We start from the raw sequence: 20121 nt of genomic DNA on the forward strand, positions 1-20121 counted from the left end.
AGGCATGTGGCCTTTCATCCTTTCCCTCGTATTCATTTCAGATCATTGAGAGGGAAGTAGAACATAAGCACCAAGTGACCAACAGTTCAATGGTACTCTACCCCAACCAAGTGGCTCGAATAAAATGGCACTAAACAGGAAAGGTGGGAGGGAGTAGGAACTATAGAAGAAACACACTCAAACATGCCCCCCCTCTGCATGCAAGCCATAAGAATGGGATATGCCCCTCACAGTCATAATCAATTATTGGGCCATCAAGAAAGAGGACTTAGTAAGCAGATATTTAAGCCAGCAAAAGTGGCAATACAGAAAGGCAAAAATTGCTCAATGGAAGGAAGACTGCTGGCTACAGCTTCAAAAAAGAACAACCACCTAAAGATATATATTTGGTGCAAATTTGGGTAACATTCTCACAGATCCTCTCCACCAGCACCTCTCAAACATTACTAGAGCAGCATTCTTTGACTTGGAGCCCTCCAAGATGTTTTAGAATGCCACTGCCATTATCCTGGCCACTGATTAGGATGGGACCATAATTTTAACTATAATCTTAGAACTGCAGAGCTGGATGGGACCCTATCGATCACCGAACCCAGTCCTAGTCAAGGAGGCACAGCTGGGAATCAAATTCCCAACCTGGCTCCACAGCCAAAAACCTAAACCACTGAGCATGGAAGTTGCATTGAGCACAGGGTGGCAGCAGAAAAAGGCCACATCCTCCTTGTAGGAGGTCATGCACACAGAGGTTTACCCACTGATAAGCACTTCCTGATCATGAGCCATTAATGAAGTTTGTCAGCCTATCAGGGAGACATGCATTGTTCCATCTGACTTTCTTGTTTGTCTGGTATCTGCAGCTAATGTATATAATCCTGGATGTGATCAGATGCTTACTTTGTAATCTTCCACTATAGACCTTACAAAAGAGTATCTTTGTCTTTATTCTGGGAGAGCCTCCCTCTGTAGTTGCTCACTAGGTTAGGACTCTCTGCTTTCAGAAGTAATTGTTTTATTTTATTTTACTGCAAATCACTCTGTTTCTTGTGCGACTCCCAGTGTGCGAACCATTGGCTGTAGGGCTTCTTCCCCCAAGATTCAGAAAGCACAAACAAGGAGAATGCTAAGCCAGCTCATAAATGATTATCAGGGGGGCTATCCTTAGAGTAAATTGGTAGGTTAAGAAGAGAAGACATGTATCTATCAGCTGTTCTTTGCAGGAGAGAAGAAATAGGGTGTTTTATGTTAAGAGAGCCATGGTGTTTTGGTCCTTTCCAACATCAATAATAAAAATCATGTGCTGTTAAGTCAATTCTGACTTATAGCTACCCTTTCCAGGGTTTCCCATGTAGAAAATACTCAGAACTCATTCACCATTCCCTTCTTCTGGGGGTGTCCTGTGACTGTACAGCTTGCCCAAGGCCACACAGGCTGTCTCTTCTGGGATGCACAGCGGGGAATCCAACTCCTAACCTCTGGTTGTGCAACCAGATACTTACACAACTGAGCTATACAGCCAGTTTTCCAACACTGTGCTCCTAGAAATAAAAATCACCTGAACTCAAATGCACTGACTGCCCCAGATGCTTACCACTGACATGAAACATCCAAAACTATAACACTTCACCATCTAAATTATATTTACCGTACAAATGTTGACCCTTCTAAATGTTACTCACCCATGACATCTCTTAATGGGTGAGTAACATTTGGATGGTTGCACTCTCAGCAACATACACACACACACACACACACACACACCATTTTACATTATAGTACAAACAGCTAACTACTACAGAAAGCAACAAATTCTGCCTTTAGTATATGAAATGTGAAGGTATTAAAAAACTGGACAGCTTTGTATGTGAATTTCTTAAGGGGAAATAAATGTGGTCACTGATTTCATTTTTAGATTATTGCAAGGCAGAAGAATCTCACCTTATATCTAAAGGACAGCAGACTCCAGGGATAAATGAAGCGACTTAGAGGAGATTCAAAGGAAAAGTAGAACAGAATATTAGCACAAAATTGCCTGCATCTTGCCTTGTCACAACAACTCATTTTACCATGACTTCTATAGTTCAAGCCTGGCTCCTGCTCCTCAAAGACTTGCTGCTTCTAAATTCAAACAGAAACAACCTCAGCATAGAGCCAAGAAATGATTTCTTACTATATTATTTTTATAAGGTTTTTTTTCTAAAAGTATTTTTTTTCAAGTGCTGTCTCTGCAACTTGTTTGGGTGCTTCACAGTTATATCCAAGTTTTGATGTCTATCTAGATACTTGTGGGGCCTGGGAAATCATTATATACAGATGAGCAACAAAGGCTCTGTAAGACAGCAGATATTTAGGGCACCAGTCTAATATTAAACATGGTTTCCGATGCTGACTCAGTCATGAACCATAGTTTAAAAACAGCCCCAGGTCTAACCTTGTCACACCCACGTAATGATAAACAATAGTTTACCATTCTAGCAACTGAGTTATATGAGCCTTCAGCTCGTGAGACTCCTTCCTGTCACGCACTAGAAAGACTACTCAGAAAACATTTCTAATTATCAGGAGCTTAGCAAGGATGTTGGTAAGACTTTGGATCCAAGTCCCAAGTTCGAGTCCAAATCCTCGGTACCAAGACTCAAGTCAAATCCTGAGTCTTTGGTGCCAAGTACCAAGTTCCTGGGCCTCAAGCTTGAGTCCCAAAGGCTTGGACGGAAGCCAGGAGGGGATACGTGCACGCAAATGCGCAGAAGCAGCAGATCTGGCTTCGTTTCCCAGAGCAGGACCTTGTATTTTAGCATGTTCAGAAATAATGGGCCTGGCTCCTGCCCCTCCCCCCCTCAGCTGCCTACCTGTTCCTGCCACTGTTACACTCCCGCCACCCCACTGCCACCCCCCACTGTCCACCTGCTCCTGCCACTGCTCCTCCACACCTACCTTTTCCTGCCACCACTGCACACTGCTGACCTCAGAAGGAAATAGTGGCTTGGCTTCCCTTCCATGAGCAAGGCCTGCTGCTTCTGGGCATGCCTAGAAGTGGCGGGCCTGGCTCCTGGAAGGGAAACCAAGCTTCCTGCTAGCTTCTGAGGACAGTGGTGCGTGGTGGCAGCAGGAGAAGGTAGACTCTGGAGGATGGTAGGACGACTTGACAAGCAACTTGGAAAAATGGTTCCAAGTCACAAGTCGAGTATGAGTCTTTGGCGGAAAACCCCAAGTCAAGTCCAAGTGAAGTTGCTGCTGCAACTCTAGTGCAACTCGACAGCAAGTATCAAGTTGCAAGTCCCCATCCCTGGAGCTTAGCATTACACCCAACCCGTAAACTGTGCACAATATTGACTATGATTGAAGCAAGCCAGTTTCATCAATTACAGTTGAAATTAGTTTGTTTTAGTTACACTGTCTTTAGTTAAGACAATGGAGATTAACCAAGTTTTTTTCTAAAATTAACTCTAAACTGAAGTTATTCAAAACCAAAAGTGATGTCTCCCTATTCTTTCCTCAGAGCACAGGATGTTAAACCAAATGCTCACTTATACTTATTATGGTAATGATAACCACAGTTTATCATTACATTCAAATCTGATCTTCAGCACCATAAATGTCCCTCCCAACTTACTTATGAATCAATGACCTCCAAAAGGTCTCATTAATAACAGTTCTACTCAAGTCTTAACAATTTGACTGTAGCTTCATTTATTGACTTCCCAATGTTAGGTCTTTTTCTTCTCCTACTAATTTTTTTGCTGCAGTTCCACAATGCAATTCCACAATGCATGAAATGTTTCACAATTTTATTTCTTTGTTGTTAATGTCAAATTTATGGTCACTATTTTTTCCTCTTCATAATATTAAACTGTAATCCTGCTTCTACACTTCCTTCTTTAACTTTCTTCCAGGATGGATAAAAATCAATGATTTTTAAAAAAAATACAATTGACTTAAATAACAATTTAAATAAAAAATGTTTTTTTAAAAATGTAAATAAAAAACAATTTTAAAATTTAAACCAATTTTATTTAAATCCAACCTGCTTTCCTCGGTAGTAATTTCAAGTCACTGCTAATTTTTGCCAATAACATGATGTTATCTGCATATCTTATGTTTCTTTTACTAATTTTCACTTCTTCTGAATCTAAACCAGCTTCTCAAATTGTTTGCTATGGTGCCAAGCTGCATTTGCAATATGCTGTCTAGTGTCTCTTCCCGTTTTGTATCCAGCTTTAAAACCTGACATATCCCATTCTACAATAAAAGCCTTTGCTGCAGAATTTTAAATATCACTTTGCTTTCATGTGAAATTAACAGGACAATCCAATACAGTGGTGCCTCGCTAGACGATGATAATCTGTTCCACTGAAATCACTGTTTAGCGAAATCATTGTCTAGCGAAAAGCATTTCCCCATTGGAATGCATTGAAACCTGTTTAATGCGTTCCAATGGGGAAGAATTATTGTTGTCTAGCGAAGATCGGCTATAGGAAAGCCGCTTTGTGAACCGCTGATCAGCTGTTTAAATCGCTGTCTTGCGAAGCTTAGGTCCCAAAAATACCTGTTTTGCGAGTGCGGAGGAAGCTGTCAAAATTGTTGTCTAGCGAAAATCGGTTTGCGAAGCAGGAACCAAACATTGTCCAGCAAAATTCCCCCATAGGAATCACTGTTTTGCAAATTGCTATAGCGATCGGAAAAAGTCAATGTCTAGCGAAAAAACTGTCATGTGGGGTAACTGTCTAGCGAGGCACCACTGTATTTATTGCAGGCTATGATATCTCCTAGCACTGACAAACAGCTTAACCCATGCATCTAAAAAGGAGTTGCAAAGGGGGCTGAACAAAAGGCGAGTCCAATGGCCGGCCAGGCAAGCAGTGGGCTCGCCGGCAGGCTTTCTGCCCCAGTTTCTCCCGCACCAAGCCGTGATCCTTAGCCCTCCATCAGGGAGGGGGGCTCTTGAGCCCAGGACAGGCTGATGGTTTCGGGAGGAGCTTCCACTTAATCCGCACGGCCCAAGCAGGGCTTGGCTTGACCTTCTTCGCTCACCTCGGGTGGGAAGCAGCGTTGGGCTGGCCGAAGATTGCACAAGCCCCATGAAAGTCATGCGGGGCGCTTTGGTGGGGCAGCGCCGGTAGGTCTGCCTGGGGCGGCGGGGCTGGGAACTGATCAGTTGAGTGGGGAGCTGGGCGCCCTAAAAGGTTGGGGACCACTGACCTAAAGGACCGTATCTCCTCATATGTGCCGCCTTCTTGGCGATTAAGATCAGCAGAGGAGGCCTTCCTCTCAGTCCCATTGCCAGCAGAAGCACAGCTGATGGGGACATGGGAGAGGGCCTTCTCAGTGGCAGCTCCCAGGCTACGGAACGGTCTACCTCAGGAGATCAGGATGGCCCCTTCCCTTTTATGCTTCTGAAAAAAGCTAAACACCCATCTCTTCAGGCAGGTTTTTAACAATTATAACTGAATCCCTGAACCCTATATTAGCAGATAATTTTAATCTTTTTAAATGTTTTCATTATTAAAAATAAGAAGAAACAAAATCAGAAATGATTTTTATGGTTTAATCAGAATTAAAATGCATTTCCCTCAAGTTGGGAGAACTGTCACCAGGTGATCTGCATGCCTTCAGAGCCTGCTATCCAAGTGCTGCTAAATGCAGATCAACAACTTCCCTCAGCTCCCTCTTTACAATTCCTTATCTTTACATTATAGACAAATGGTCACAGTAGGACTACACCCGGGGAGACTAATGTCTAAATCCTTATTCAACCATAAAACTCACTGCATGACTTAGAACCAGCTGCTGACTCTCTTCCAAAGCCGCCTCACAGGCTTTCTGTGGTGATAAAATACTGGGGTGAAGAATATGATACAGTACAGTATTCTGCCTTCAGCTCTTGGGAAATGGTTTGATTTACAAATTTAACAAAAAAAAAAAAGTCGACTTCCTGAGGCCAACTCTAGCAAACAAATTTGATAAATCCTACAACGCATTCTAAAGACCCACAACATATATCCTTCTTCAAGGATAAAACACTGAAATAGGCCTCCCACCACTGCAGCATCCTGAACCAGAGAGGTATAAACCTCCTTAGGTAATGGTCAGGCCATAACAAAGAAGTCATAATAACCTCTCCCACCATCTGACCCCAACCAATACAATTCTCATTACACTGGCTCAGATACTAACCAAGATAGGTCCACTGTTGTGATGAAGTCATTGAGCTCCACATGGAAAAACTGGGGAGCTTTCACATAAATAGTGAAATGCCAAATAATTATTTTTAAAAATCCCAAGACCCCAGCATCAAACATGCTAACGCTCAACTGGCTCCATCTGAAATAGCTAGGTTGTAAGATGGGTGGAGCACATGTCTCTCAAGTATTCCCAGGGGTTCAACACTTAGGTACATGTGACTCAAATAGAGGACTTTGACAAATTAGAAAGCTCAGCAAATAGGAAAACTGGTGAGGGAAACACTAAATCACTGTCAAACTCCCCCATCTCATCTTCTTCCTCCTGGTGTTAACCTCATCCAGATAGGCTAGCTCTCATCTAAAATTGAATTGTAGATGCTGATGGATTTCTTAGAAACTGACATACCATTAATTAACAAAACCCAAGGGGAAATTAATCATCTTACTCAAACCGAGAAATTTGAAGGTGAGAAAGGTCTAGAGCAGTGTGGGTTTGGAGATGCAGGTTGGCTGGCAACCTCAGAGTAACCACACACTCTCTGAATCTGAGGCAGGAAATCCTGCCAAGTTTCCTGTACCGGTGGCAACGGCAGCAGCTGCCAAGGGCCTTAGAAGCATAAAAAAATACAGGACTATTTAAATAAACTCCATTAAAATTAAGGTAAACCCACATGATGTTTTTTTAAAAAAGAAACACCATACCAACATGCCAAGGAGGTAATCATTCATAATTGTCTCTGTGTCCATCTGCTACTACCAAATATTATAACAATCAAACGAGTCTACAGATGGCTCTAGGAATTATGCCAAAATAGGTGAGCAGTGTACAACCACAGGATCTCAAGAGAAAAAAATATGACAGGCAAAGGGAATTCTTCTCAACCCATCACATTAATTGTCCAATTTCTTTTTCATCAGTTTTCTTAAATTAATCTCCCTCAAGGATTTATTGGCCAATTCAGGTAAATTCTGTATATATGCTAGCCTGACCCTCCCCCCCAAAAAACACATACACTATGATAAAAGCAAATGAGACATGCTTCCCTCTGCTTTCAAACATATACAGATGGAAGATGAAGGAACACAGTGGCTAGCTGCCTATATAAACTCACACTGTTTAATCCTTCAGATCTCCTTGGAACTGGATGGCAAATGGGATACTGATATCCCATAACTGTGCAATTTCTTGAAATGAAAACTGCCAAAAGATCTTGTGTTTCATTTGTTTTGAATTCTAAAAATAGAATGTATCATCTTAAAACATCAGTCCTTCTATTTTGCAAGGATAAGCTTTCCAAATGGCAGCTTTCAGTGAACTTATAAAGAGACTGCCAGGTTTCTAGCTATGTGTTAGGGTGGAAACTGTGCTCAAGGGCTTCTAAGGAGAAGCTGCTTCATCTGGTTTTACAGATGGGTATCAAAGCAGGAAAACTCCTTTTTAGTTTTTAAAAAAGTCTCTGACTTAGCACTTAGGGTGGCATTTGTTTACCTAACAAATAGAATAAGAAAATATGACATATATCAATAGACTAGTCATCCAAAAGCTGGGTAGGGACAGTTTGCTCCCATATTATTTATCTACCTCACAAACTAGCCTTCTCACAGCCACAAATACTCCACCCACTCTCAAGCCTACCCAGAGCACAGTTTGCTGTCCTCTGAAGATGCCAGCCACAGAGACTGGCGAAACATTAGGAAGAACCACTTTCAGAACACGGCCAAGAAGCCCGAAAAACCCACAACAACCATATTTATTTTGTTTATTAAACAAAATACAATTCTAATCTAAAAGTTACTTAATTAATTATTTTTTAAAAATAAAGTTTCCAAGCTCTAGTCTTTAAAAAAAAAAGTTGAACTATCTTAAGTCAACAACACACCTGAAGCAAATTATGTTGCCTTATTTGGATGCATGGTACTCCTCTGATTATTTTTTTTTCTTTAATGCTATTTTCAGAGAAGCCATCACACGAAGATGTAAGCTACATCCTCTACTATCCTACAATACTGAAGTCATCTGAAAAATGTAGCTGTATCTGCAAACTATTCTATCATGTCAGCAGAACAATGTATGCCTCTTGATCAATGTACAGTATTCACAAGTGCTCCACATAACATCCTGCAACTACAATTACACTCACCTCTGAAGCACAGTCTTGCACTACTTTTAAGTCCTTCTGTGTGCCTTCTTCCATTTCCTTACTGGCTACAGTTTTAGAACTGCAGAGCTGGAAGTGACCCTATGGCTCATCAAGTCCAGCTCCCGTCAAGGGCACAATGGGGAATCATCAAACTCCCAACCTATGGCTCCACAACCAGATACCCAAACCACTCAGCTATCCAGCCCCAGTCTTCATGCTCACATCTAAGAGTTCTTGCTAACATAATTATTTCTTACATCATCAATAGTGTATGTGTTTCTGTATGTATGTGTTATTACCATAAATGGTCAATAACCAACAGGAACTTTTTCCTTAAGCTTCTAGAGCTGAAACACCAAATTATAAAGGAAGCACAACTTTTCTACAAGTGTCACTCTGTCTTTTCTGCTTTCCTTATCTGTTCGGAAAGACATACTTTAATTTACATCTTCAACTCAACTACAGTGTGTAGAAAATAGAACAATTTCCTTTCTCTTTCTGTACACACTCTGTGCAATGAGAAGACATCCAGTCCCCAGTAACAATTTCTCAATTTACGCTGCAAGAGAAGCCAGAATTATCTTTTACGTACCATACCACCCCTTTACAATCATTTTGAAAACACAGAAAAACTCCTGCAGTGGGGGGCTTGTGCTTTGATTTCCAGCTTCCAACCCCAAACAGCATTCAAACAGTAGTCACCTGCCACCATCACTAATGGGCAAGCAAAAGAAAGGATCCAATTTGTGCTCTGCCATTGGGGGGGGGGTGTTGGCAGAAATAGAGTGTGTTTGCACATACACAGAGGTTGCCATTAGAAAGTAAAATTTTCTATACACGGCTGCTATACAAGTCTCTGTTGAACACGACTGCAGAAGCCAAACTGAGTTTCACACTGACGGCATGTAGTCCGTACAGTTATACTAAAGATGAATTCCTCTGTATATGTGCTAAGTGTTTTTCTGTCTCGCTTAGAAAACCACTGCAGGTTACATGCATCTACAGTTAAGAGGCATGTTTCCCTTGGCTTTCAATCATGTACAGATTGCAGTTTTTTGTATTCAGAAATTAAGCATTAACAAAATTAAACAGCATCAAGTCCCAAAACAAATTGCAAGGGAAGAAATAGCACTCCTCCTCCACTCATCTATCCTTTTTTTCTAAACAAACATACATACACACAATTCTCCTCATTACCACCACTACCATACTTCCCACAAAAGAGCTATTACAGAAAAACTGTAGAAATATTTGCCCAAAGCTGGAGGTTGTTACTGAGTCTCACTGTTTTGTTGATGAGAATACACACAGGAAAACAGGCCCTGTGAGGAGCCCTGCGGGATTCCAGCCGCTTCAGGGAGGCTTTGTGAGTCTGGCTCTGTATGCACTGGCCAGACCATTGTGAAAAGGAAACAGAAAAAAAAGCACCATTACAAACCTAAACCCTCCCCCACACCACCACACACATATACAATTTCCATTCTCCCTCTTTAGTGACCCCCCCACAAGCCACCACCCTTCTCAAGACAAATTGAGATGGGAGGGGAGTGCTGCATTTAAAGGGAGTGAAAAGGTTTCCCCCATTAAATTTAAGGCAACAAGTCAGAGCTGCAAGGAGCCTTTTATCCATCAGGGAAGCCTCCCACTGCTCCCAAGCTGAGCTGAGTTGGAATCCTGGGGCCTTGCTTTCTGAAGCCTTCCATTGATTTGTCACTGGTGATAAGTGAGACCAGAATGGTTCCCACAATCCCCTGCAGAGGGGAAGATTCTCCCACAATGCCCATGGAAAGAAACTTTTTTTTTTTAAGAGAAAGAGAGGAAGAAAAGGAATACCAAACATGGAGGTCAAAAAATCTGAAATGTTTCTTTTTTCTAACAAAGAACTAACTGACTATTCTTCAGTTCAGGCAGGAAGGAAACAATGGCTAAAAAGGACAACACAGCAGCTAATGGGAATTTCTCCATGTCCCCTTCTCTGTAAGAGAGCAACACACTGCATTTCTACAGTATCCCTGCATCCTTCTGTGTGCCAACCCTGTATCAATTTTAAAGACTTCTGAAGCAAATGTAGAGTCTTATAAATGTACTTTATTTACACAGAGGCATTCAATCCTCCAGGCAGATATTGATGGGGAATAACGTTTTATGTGGGGTTTTTTCCCTGGAAAAGTGAACAAAGGTTGTTATTTTCCAAAACAGAAGCCTGTAAGATTAATTGGAAGAGCAAAATAAAATGCATTCAAAAGGCAAGCTGGGATATCTAATGATAGGAAGAAAGGGAAATCAAACAATGGCAGATTTTAGTAGGGTACTCAAATCAGCAGAAAAAATATAACTGTGTTCATCCAGACTTTTGAATTTGTGGACTTCAAATGATAAACCATCATATAACACCAATCTTCAGAAGAGTACACAGACAGGAAAAACGTATCACAGGTCATCAGCAGTCTTGTCAAAAGCCCAGTCGTTCCATCCAGAAAGATTGTGACACAGATCTTGCAACAGTCTTCTCTATGACATTCTATCATCATGTTTTCCTTCCAAACTGTATAACCCACATGGTGGATATGGGACCAGCTGATCTCAAAAGTTACTACATCTCAGGACCTCTCCACATACATTCGTTGTCACATGGAAGCTGATTCCACATAACTGCAGTATTATATGCACATTGCATGAACAAGGCCGCTTGCCTGAAATACAACTTAATATTGACCTAGACATGAATAATAGCAAAACCTCAAGAGATATACACAGAGTGCATATGCACAGGGAGAAAAGAGTAGACCTCTCAGTTTACAAAACAAATATGCCACAAACTGAACACAGCATACTGGTCAGCCCCATCAATCCATATCAGAAAAACCAGTCTTCCTTTCCAAATCATCAGAGTGATAGATGCACCGCAACATGTTACAATGTAACTATGATAAGCAGTTTGCTTTTTTAAAAAAAACAACAACAACAGTACTGTAATCTAATGCTAGAAGAATTGATCAACTACTTTGAAAACCTGACCGCAAACAGCAGCCAAAATCGGCATCATCTCTTACTTTGAGAATGCTACCTTCAATTTACTCCAGGCACCATGGGCACTGCCAGATTCTTCTTTCATAATCCACAAATATTTTTTCCAGATGTATTCAACTGATTAAACCTTAACAAGTGTGGCTTGGCTCACTTCATGCTATTTGCTCTGGAAGCAACATTATCTATGCCTTCTGCTTGCGGTACACTGTTATTAATCTTCGGATGGATATCCTCGCTTCAAGGCAGGGATTAAGTGCCTTTCAAATCTATGATTTTATGAAAAATCCTAGCAGAGAAAATAACTGATCTTTGACTGCAGACATACCTCTCTGACCTTTCTAGAAGATAATTATGCCAGTCTGTTGCAACGAGAACAACCACTAGCACTTTTAAAGCTATGGCAAGTCCAATTAGCTATGTCCACTGACATAACATAATTGGCATAGATCTTGTTCACAAACAGCCATACATCAATGTGCTGCTGTGCACTAAGTCATGTGACTTAACTTGCAATGAGTCACTAGCAGGATTTATGGCACTTGCGTAACTCCAGAATAAAAACTCAACAGGATTTTGTTCCACTCAATTTATTGTGGCATACTCCATGACATTCAGAGCTCATCTTTACAAATGTTATCCTAAATTGATATATATTCAATAATGAAGCATACACATAGTATATAATAGCTGAAATATTCTTGCTTTGTTATGCATGCAGAAGGCAAACGGTGTAACATTGAGTTGCTTCTAGATGGTAGTTAATGACTCTCTGTTGGGATGCTCCTGCCTGCTGGCTTGGAGGATGCTTGAGAATCATAGTTGAAGTTTATTACAGTGGTACTTGACTTGAGAATGTCCCTACATAAGAGCTCTTCGAGTTAAGAACGGCTCCGTTCGGAAAAAGTTGCTTCGACTTGAGAACGGAGCCTCGACTTAAGAACCAAAAAAGGGGAAAAAAAACTACACCCTTTCCTGCCTTTTTTTGACCTAAATTCACCTTAGGTCAAAAGAAGAAATTTTTTTAAAAAAAATCACCCCCTAGTGGTAGATACGGATTAACCGGCTTTGCATTAGTTCCTATGGGAACTAATGCTTTGACTTAAGAACAGCGCCTCGACTTAAGAACGAAAAAGAGTAGATACAGATTAAATGGTTTTCAATGCATTCCTATGGAAATGGTCCTTCGACTTAAGAACACAAGCTCCAATATGGATTAAGTTCTTAAGTTGATGTACCACTGTAATTTCCCGCTAGAAGACTTTCTGCACACATAACAAAGCAACAGAATTTCAGCCTGTTTGTCAAAAAGTCCAGAAGGCCTAGCAATAAAAGAGATAACTATGTCACACATTACACTAAACACACATGAACATTCAAATGATTGCAGAAACCTGTCTGCAATCTGTTTGCATTCAATTTGGGAAGTTACTATCAAAAGGTAATAACTTAGAGCCCCCTCCCCGACAGGTAGTTATAGTTAAAATATTCTAAAAATAACTTTTACTTCCCCCATTCTCAAAAAATAACTACAATAGTTCCTTTTTTAAAAAAACCACTTGGGACACAAAGGCAGACAGAAAGCCAGAACTTGAATCTTGTAATGTTCTTCTTACAACATCTAGCAAGGCCACACACCCTACAACTAGAAAATAACCTTAGAAGCTAGTGACACAACAAAGTAGTGAATTTATTATAGAACCTACTATTGTACCTTATTATGTTACTAGTTACTAGGGAAAGGAGACTCCTTACAAGTAATTTCTTATTTGTGAGTGGTTACTTTCAGCTTCTAATCTGTAAACTGATCCCAGAATAAAATCTACTCCTGGGAAAAGATTGCACCCACATTTGTACCAGGGTTGAATGTGAATGGATGAAGACACACTAGTTTTAAGGAGCCATTAAGAGTGGTCCCTGAGCAACACTCATGCCTGTCCTGAGTTGTTTGGGAATGTCAAAACTGTTGAACGCTATGAGATAAGAGTGCCACAAATTGCTCAGCTAACTTCACTGAGTGTCTAAAGGCCCTGTGAGTGTGGCTGCACAAGGAACTTTACTTTTCAGCAAGTGACTACTGACAAATCTAAATTTATGCATCTGCTTCCTTTCACAATATGAAATCCAACAATTTACAAAGTATCTCACCCAGTGGCCTTTTTTTTTTTGCTCTCCCCTTTAAATAAAAATAAATCATCCTAGTCTTTCACAAATCAAAGATACCAAGTGAATACCAAATGGCGGATGCAGAGAGAGCTGAAAGGGAGCTGATGAGAAGCAAGAGAAATACAGCAGTTTGCTCAGGGAAATCTGAAGATTTGCAGATACATAACAAATCTCACCGCAGCCAACAACAACTAGGAAATGCACCTATCAAAAGTTGTTGATTTATTGCCAATGTGATTTTGCAAGAATTACTAGTACTTTCATGCATCGGTCTGCTGGTTAAAAGGAGACCTGGCTTACTGTTCATAATGCCAGTGCAGCGTGCTTTACGTTGTTCTGGTGAGCTTTCTGACTCACATACGGTACTTACTATCACTGCCACTGCTTACTATCTCTTTGCTTCCCTTCTGCTCCTGAATCTGACGCAAACTTGGTATGTTTAATTTTTTACGTAATATCCATATCACTGGGTATACATAAATAAACAATCTGATGGTCCCAAGGGATGCATGGTGTGTTCACGGTTTCAACATTTTTGCAGATGTTTCTTCCCCCCCCTCCCTGCACCTTTTAGCCAAACGTGCAGTTGTATATCTCCAGTAAAATGTAGCCACATATTTGCAGCAAAATCACAGTTGTGCAAGAAGCAACCAATACATGTATTTATAAACCACCATAGTATGTACATAGCAACTGGGGGGGGGGGTAGTAGGAAGGTATGGACAAAGGTAGCCAAGGAAATTGTGACAAACAGAAGGATAACACTCTACTCCTTTATCTTTATGAGACAGCTATAAAGTGACAATACAATGCAGATATCTCACACACATCATATGCACCAAGAAAATGTGTCCAGAGCAACTGAAATAAAGTGGTAATGGACTATAACACCATTGGAACACAAAAGTCTCTGCAAGAAGTTTGAGCAGAACTACTGACTGCTTAAAACATGAATCTGGTGATGGCATGCTGCGAGTATCTTAAATGGCAGATGTTTAAAAGAGATTTATTTTTCAGAGAGTTCTTGCAAGTATTTTAGTTTTCCAAAATATTTTCTGAAAAATAAAATGTTCATGAAGGCAGGATGGGGATGGGGGAGCAATTAAAAATAATTTGAGTTATGGAGACAAAATCTGAGGGTACACAATCTGAGACTCCTGACTTTTTAAACTATTTTGATGCCTCTTCTCTTTTGTCTGCCCACAATCTAGATGCAAGATAAAAGAATGCAAGATAGAAGGTAGCATATAGTTTGTACAAAAGACTTAGAAACAACAGACTGTCAGGAAAAAACAGCTGTAAAAGATGTATTACCTAAACAAGAAGTTAGAAATAAATCCCAGGCAAATGCATGGCTGTCAACAAAACAGAACCAAATTTCACTAAGCGCACAGGAGACCCTGCCCTAGAAAACAATATTTTTACTCCTAACTCATATCAACTCAATTCCGCATATATCTCCAGAGGTCTAGGGAGCACAAATTCTTGCTTTTCCAGTTGTGTGATGGACTAGGAGACTCGGGCGACCAGGGTTCAAAATCTCCCTTTAGTGATGGGGACTGACTGGGAGGTAGTAATGGTACAATCATACCTTGAATATCTCGCTTGCCTTGAGAACCCTATTAAGGTTGCCATAAGGCAGATGTGACTTGACATCACATGGCACACAAAGAACATGAAGCTAATCAGGAGTTCCTGAATATTCCATGAAGTTATGTTGGGGAACCTACCAGCAGGTCCCACATTATGTTTTAAGCCTTTCCATTCAACTATGGCACATCTTGATTGAGGGGGTTGCAATATTATTAGCCCAAAATATCGATTCTTCATTTTCTGCTGTTTTCACTTTTAACTGAAGGAATTTGACTCATGCCATGGGTTCCTGTGAACCAGTTACCTTGTTTTCCTAAACAGAACTTTGGTTTCGTTCTCCTTATCTCCGCAGCCAGAGGGTTCAACAAGAGTGTATGCATTTCAAGTTGCTAAGTGTTCCTAAACCAGAAAATCTGACAACACATCTTAATGAGATCTACAGAATTAACCATTGTGCGGCAAAATATCAAGTAGCTCCATGAGAAGTCATATTACTTTTGAGTATTTCTTTCCACCACAGCAGAGAGCTGCGGCAGTATTGTTTATTTAAGAGAGCCTGTTCCCTGAGCGAATCCCTGGGCGAGCACCCAATCAAGGCAGAGAAAGGGCACCAAGCACAAGAGCCCCAATAGCATGGCAAGGATAAGGGGGGGTGGGGGAAGTGTGCACGGCACCTTTTGTCTGCTAAGTAGCAATTGCTTCTGAGTGCTCTTGTCCATTCAGACAGGCAGCTCAAAGGGGTGTGGGAGTCAGCCAGTGCTCAATGAAGACCACTTCAAAATCTGAATAATCTCCCCAGTGACCCCCTCTAAACACTCCCCAGGAGCTCTAGACATTCAGTACTTGGCTTGGGATAAGCTGCCACATTCACTGCCGAGTTAGTCCGGCATTCTGCATACTTGCCAAAGGCCATGGTTTCCACCTATTTGCAGCGTTGTTTACATGATCAGTTATTGTTAATATAACAAACCCAGTTGCTTAAACTCTCTTTAATCTGTTTACACTACCAAATGGGTTAAACCCAAGGCTGAACCAGATTGAAAATAAGGAAACAAGTGCCCTTTTTCATCTTCAAAGAAGGGACTATCCCAAATACAATAGTATTGGTCTTTACAGGTGAACAAATATTAGGTGGATTGCAGACTTCATGCCAAGCACATGCAATAACTGAACAATGAGCCAAGATATAAAGTATGCAGCTAACACATCTTGGAACAGATCCTGCATATGAAAATAAAAGCTATTCATTCAGGATCACACCTTTGACTCAGTCAGAACAGCCATCCTGATTAGATATGGGAGCTTTGTATTCATATATTAACACGAAGCCTGCCGGAATATAGGTGGCCGTCTCGATTACCACCCACCCCCAGAACCCACTGGACCACTTACCATGCAGTGTGCATGGCCGGTATCATCTCCTGCACCCCAATCATGGCAGTAGCCTGGCTGCCACACTCCTGCCTCCAAGTCACTCCAGCAAGGGGGAGGGAGGACGAGTCTCCCTGCTCAGCCACAGAGTGGCCAGGCAAGCAGGGAGGTAGGAGTGCAGTAGCTGGGCTACTGCTGCAATTGGGGTGCAGGAGGTGACGCTGGCTTACGTGCACTGTGAGGTTAAGTGGTCCAGCAGGTTCAGGGTGGTGGTGGTAATTTAAACCATTCTTGAGAGTGGGCAAAGAGCAACCGGTGTGGCCCTTTTCAGCTTCCCTAGTTTTAAACTGAAGATTTATGTTATTTTTATTTCTTTATTATTTTTGCTTGCAAAGTCCTTGTTTGCCCTCTAGGAGCATGGGGGCAATTTTATCATGTAAATATTATGATGATGATTTTATCACTAGACAGCATAAAGAAGCTGTCTGCATTTTAAAAAACTATGAAAAGAAGTTGGGATGGGGCAAGCGCTAACTTGCAAGCTATATATAGGCTTTAGATATCTGAAAACTGTGTGTCCTGAATTAGAATGAGAAGAGGGGCACTTTCCATAGGGAGAACAGAAACCTTGTACTGTGCCTTGGATGCCTCTGCACGCTGCATTCAAATATCATACTGGCTTCCTTCTCAGTTCCAGATTACTAACGTATGAACACTATGCTGAAAAGGGAACTGGTAAACAAGTCTATAACCCTTGATTGAGATCCCGGGACATATGTAACCTTGCATGATTTGAACAATTTTTCATGTGCTCCACATTTCATATTAAATCAGCCTAAGAAAGAGTCTAAAACAAGCAACAACCAATCAAGATGAAAATTAAGCTGTCAGCATCACTCCATAGGCACCCATCTCAATGGTACAACGTAGTTTTGCTTCCAGGGGACACACCTTTGATTTTCTTGTCTTGCACAAAGGGACCTGGATAATCCATACAACACCCAGACTGGATCCGAAAGAGTCATGATTCAGCAGATGAGAACTGCTGCACTTCCACATTCCCCTTCTTCTGGGACAAACCTCCAGTTAATAATGCAGCAAACTGTCACATCAGTTAACATAATATGCTGCCAGACAAGGTTATTATTGCACAATTGCTTTGCCTCAAGGTGTGATTACATTATGATTTATCCCCCATTTTACCCAACTATTGGCATGGTTAATTGTGATGTATTTTCCAGGGACCACATGACATAGCTAGTTTTTCCCATTGCCATGTAGAGCTTTTTCATTCACTGTGAGGGGCTACTGTTTTTTGGGATCACATCACTCTGGGTTTCCAGGATGTGTGATCACTTATATTATACCAAACCAGTAGTGGAAGGTGATGCTGAGGGTGACATACTCAACAGAGTGTCACATGGCAGTGTACAGTGACCGATTTGCTACTGTTAGGCTGTTCTTGATTTATTTATTCTATAGTTTTTTTTGGAGGTGTCATATTATATTACATCTATAGGTTTTATTTGTAACCACTGCGAATAGTGCTTTGCACTAACTAGGTGATATAAAAATTCAATAAATATATAACTAAAGCTCATTACTTCAGATAGGATCGTCATATGGATTTTAAGAAACACCCTATGTACAGCAAGCCTACAACAGTTCAAATTGTTTCCCTTTTCTCTTTTCCAGTCTGGGTAGATTAGCCATTGTTCCACACCATTTACAACCTGGGTTCTGGCCACCCAACATCATCTGGCAGTGTACAGGGGGAACACCATCTCCTCTACTGCTATCTCTGCCTGAAACTTAAAAAAAAACTTTATCAAAAGCAGTGCTGTGTCAGAGAAGCACTATGTCTGATAAGCGCTGCATCAGATCTGTTAAGCACTGCACTTTACAAATAATAAAGCTCACTTGCAAGGAGACAGAGTGATGACGGGAAGAGTGGGGAAGATGTGGTACAAACAACAGAGTGAACACTGCAGGACCTGATTCAAATGTATAAACGTACACATGGCACAATATCATTCTCCAAACCATGGAGGGAATGTTTTATTTTGAACACACTTTACTTATCAAAATCCCCCAGTACACATCTATGGACACTGCAGAGGACAGCTCGAGTAACTACAACATATACTTCTTCACATGTGAATAGATGACCTAACTGGTTTACCTTTCAGTCCTACTACATGGCTTGCTTCTTAATGTTACTCAGAATTACAGTATGTGTGTTGTTCCTCATTTTCAGGGTGAAAGGATGCTGTTTCCCTACATTTTTCTGTTTTGCTAATCCCCATTTTCCTGTTCCACTAGTCAAAAGGGATATATATGCAAAGCCTGTAGAGATGAAATAATATTTAGAAGTTTTCTATTCATCTTGAACACTACCTGTGGATGCAATTTTTTTCAGATTTAAACAAATGTAAGGCTTTGGATGAAGAAAGTATAAGAATATCTGCAATTAAAGGAGATAATCCTCTACCTTTCTAATGGCCTTCACTGAGAGTAACAACCATTGAAATTAGTATCCTATCCAACATCAAGAGAAGACACTAAGCACCATGGAATTTAAAAATATTAGCCATTCCCTAATCATAAAGCTTGCCAGGACAGTAAAATCCATTTAAAACAGCAGTCCCAAATTTTTAATATGTTAACTATGTTTGCATTAAAACCTGGAGAGAAAATGTTCACAGTCATGAAGCAGACATATTCTAATTTTATGGCACTGCTGATAATAGTTTGTTTGTTTGTTTGTTTGATTGATTGATTTATACCCCGCCCATCTGGCCTATAAGGCCACTCTAGGCAGCTTCCAATATACTATAAACAATAAAATAATACAGTTGATCCCATCTTACATATTTAGTTTTTAGATTCCATTCTCTACTCCAAGCAGTTATTAGCTCTCTGTCATTTCTCTTTCTGCCTATTTCCCCAGCCTTTAACATCAACCTGCAGTCACTTTCTCTTCCATGAGAAACTATTTTGTTAATATTTTTAAAACCCTACACAGGATGTCCATTGCTCTTGTTACTCTGCTAATGGCCATACAGATATGGTTTCTATTTCAAGAATGTTTCCAGATTCTTCATTCCCCAATTAAACCTCTCTGTAAGCATCTGTCCTCAATCTAAAACACTAGTAATCTTCTCTCCTTCCTCTCAGTTGCCTTACTTCCTCCATCTAGTGCTTCAATATGTGACCAACAAAGCCCATCTTTCATCTGCCTTTCAGACTGCACAGCTTCAATCTTCCTCTTCAATTTCAAGTGCTTCTGTGCCTCAAGTAGAGCAACTGGCTTCTGCTCCTCCCTCTCACTATTGATGAGGCAGCTGTAACATATTCTTCCGCACCAAAGTTTTGATTTTCTTATACACTAATTTTTTATCTTTGAACATCTTTCTCCCACACAAGGTTCTTCTAAATCCACTTATTTCTTGAACTTTATGACTGAGCACATATATGAAAAGAGAAAGAGTCAAACAAATAACATTGCCTTGCTTACATAACAGTACCCCTGTTCTGTGTCAAAATGAAGATATGCAAATTGTATCACTTCTATCTTACTTTGCATGTACCTGATATTATATTTAATCAAAACAAGTATCTCATCTATAGATTTATCTATCTGA

The 20121-nt window shown here is 40.6% G+C and overlaps 1 protein-coding gene across 4 annotated transcripts in view; it reads right to left on the reverse strand.

Annotated features, from left to right (window-relative positions):
- LRP4 (LDL receptor related protein 4) overlaps positions 1-20121 on the reverse strand; it is a 134952-nt gene that overhangs the window by 103514 nt on the left and 11317 nt on the right. The gene's annotated exons all lie outside the window — the stretch shown is intronic.

The sequence above is a fragment of the Pogona vitticeps genome, chromosome 1, assembly GCF_051106095.1.
Source record: "Pogona vitticeps strain Pit_001003342236 chromosome 1, PviZW2.1, whole genome shotgun sequence".
NCBI lineage: Eukaryota > Metazoa > Chordata > Lepidosauria > Squamata > Agamidae > Pogona > Pogona vitticeps.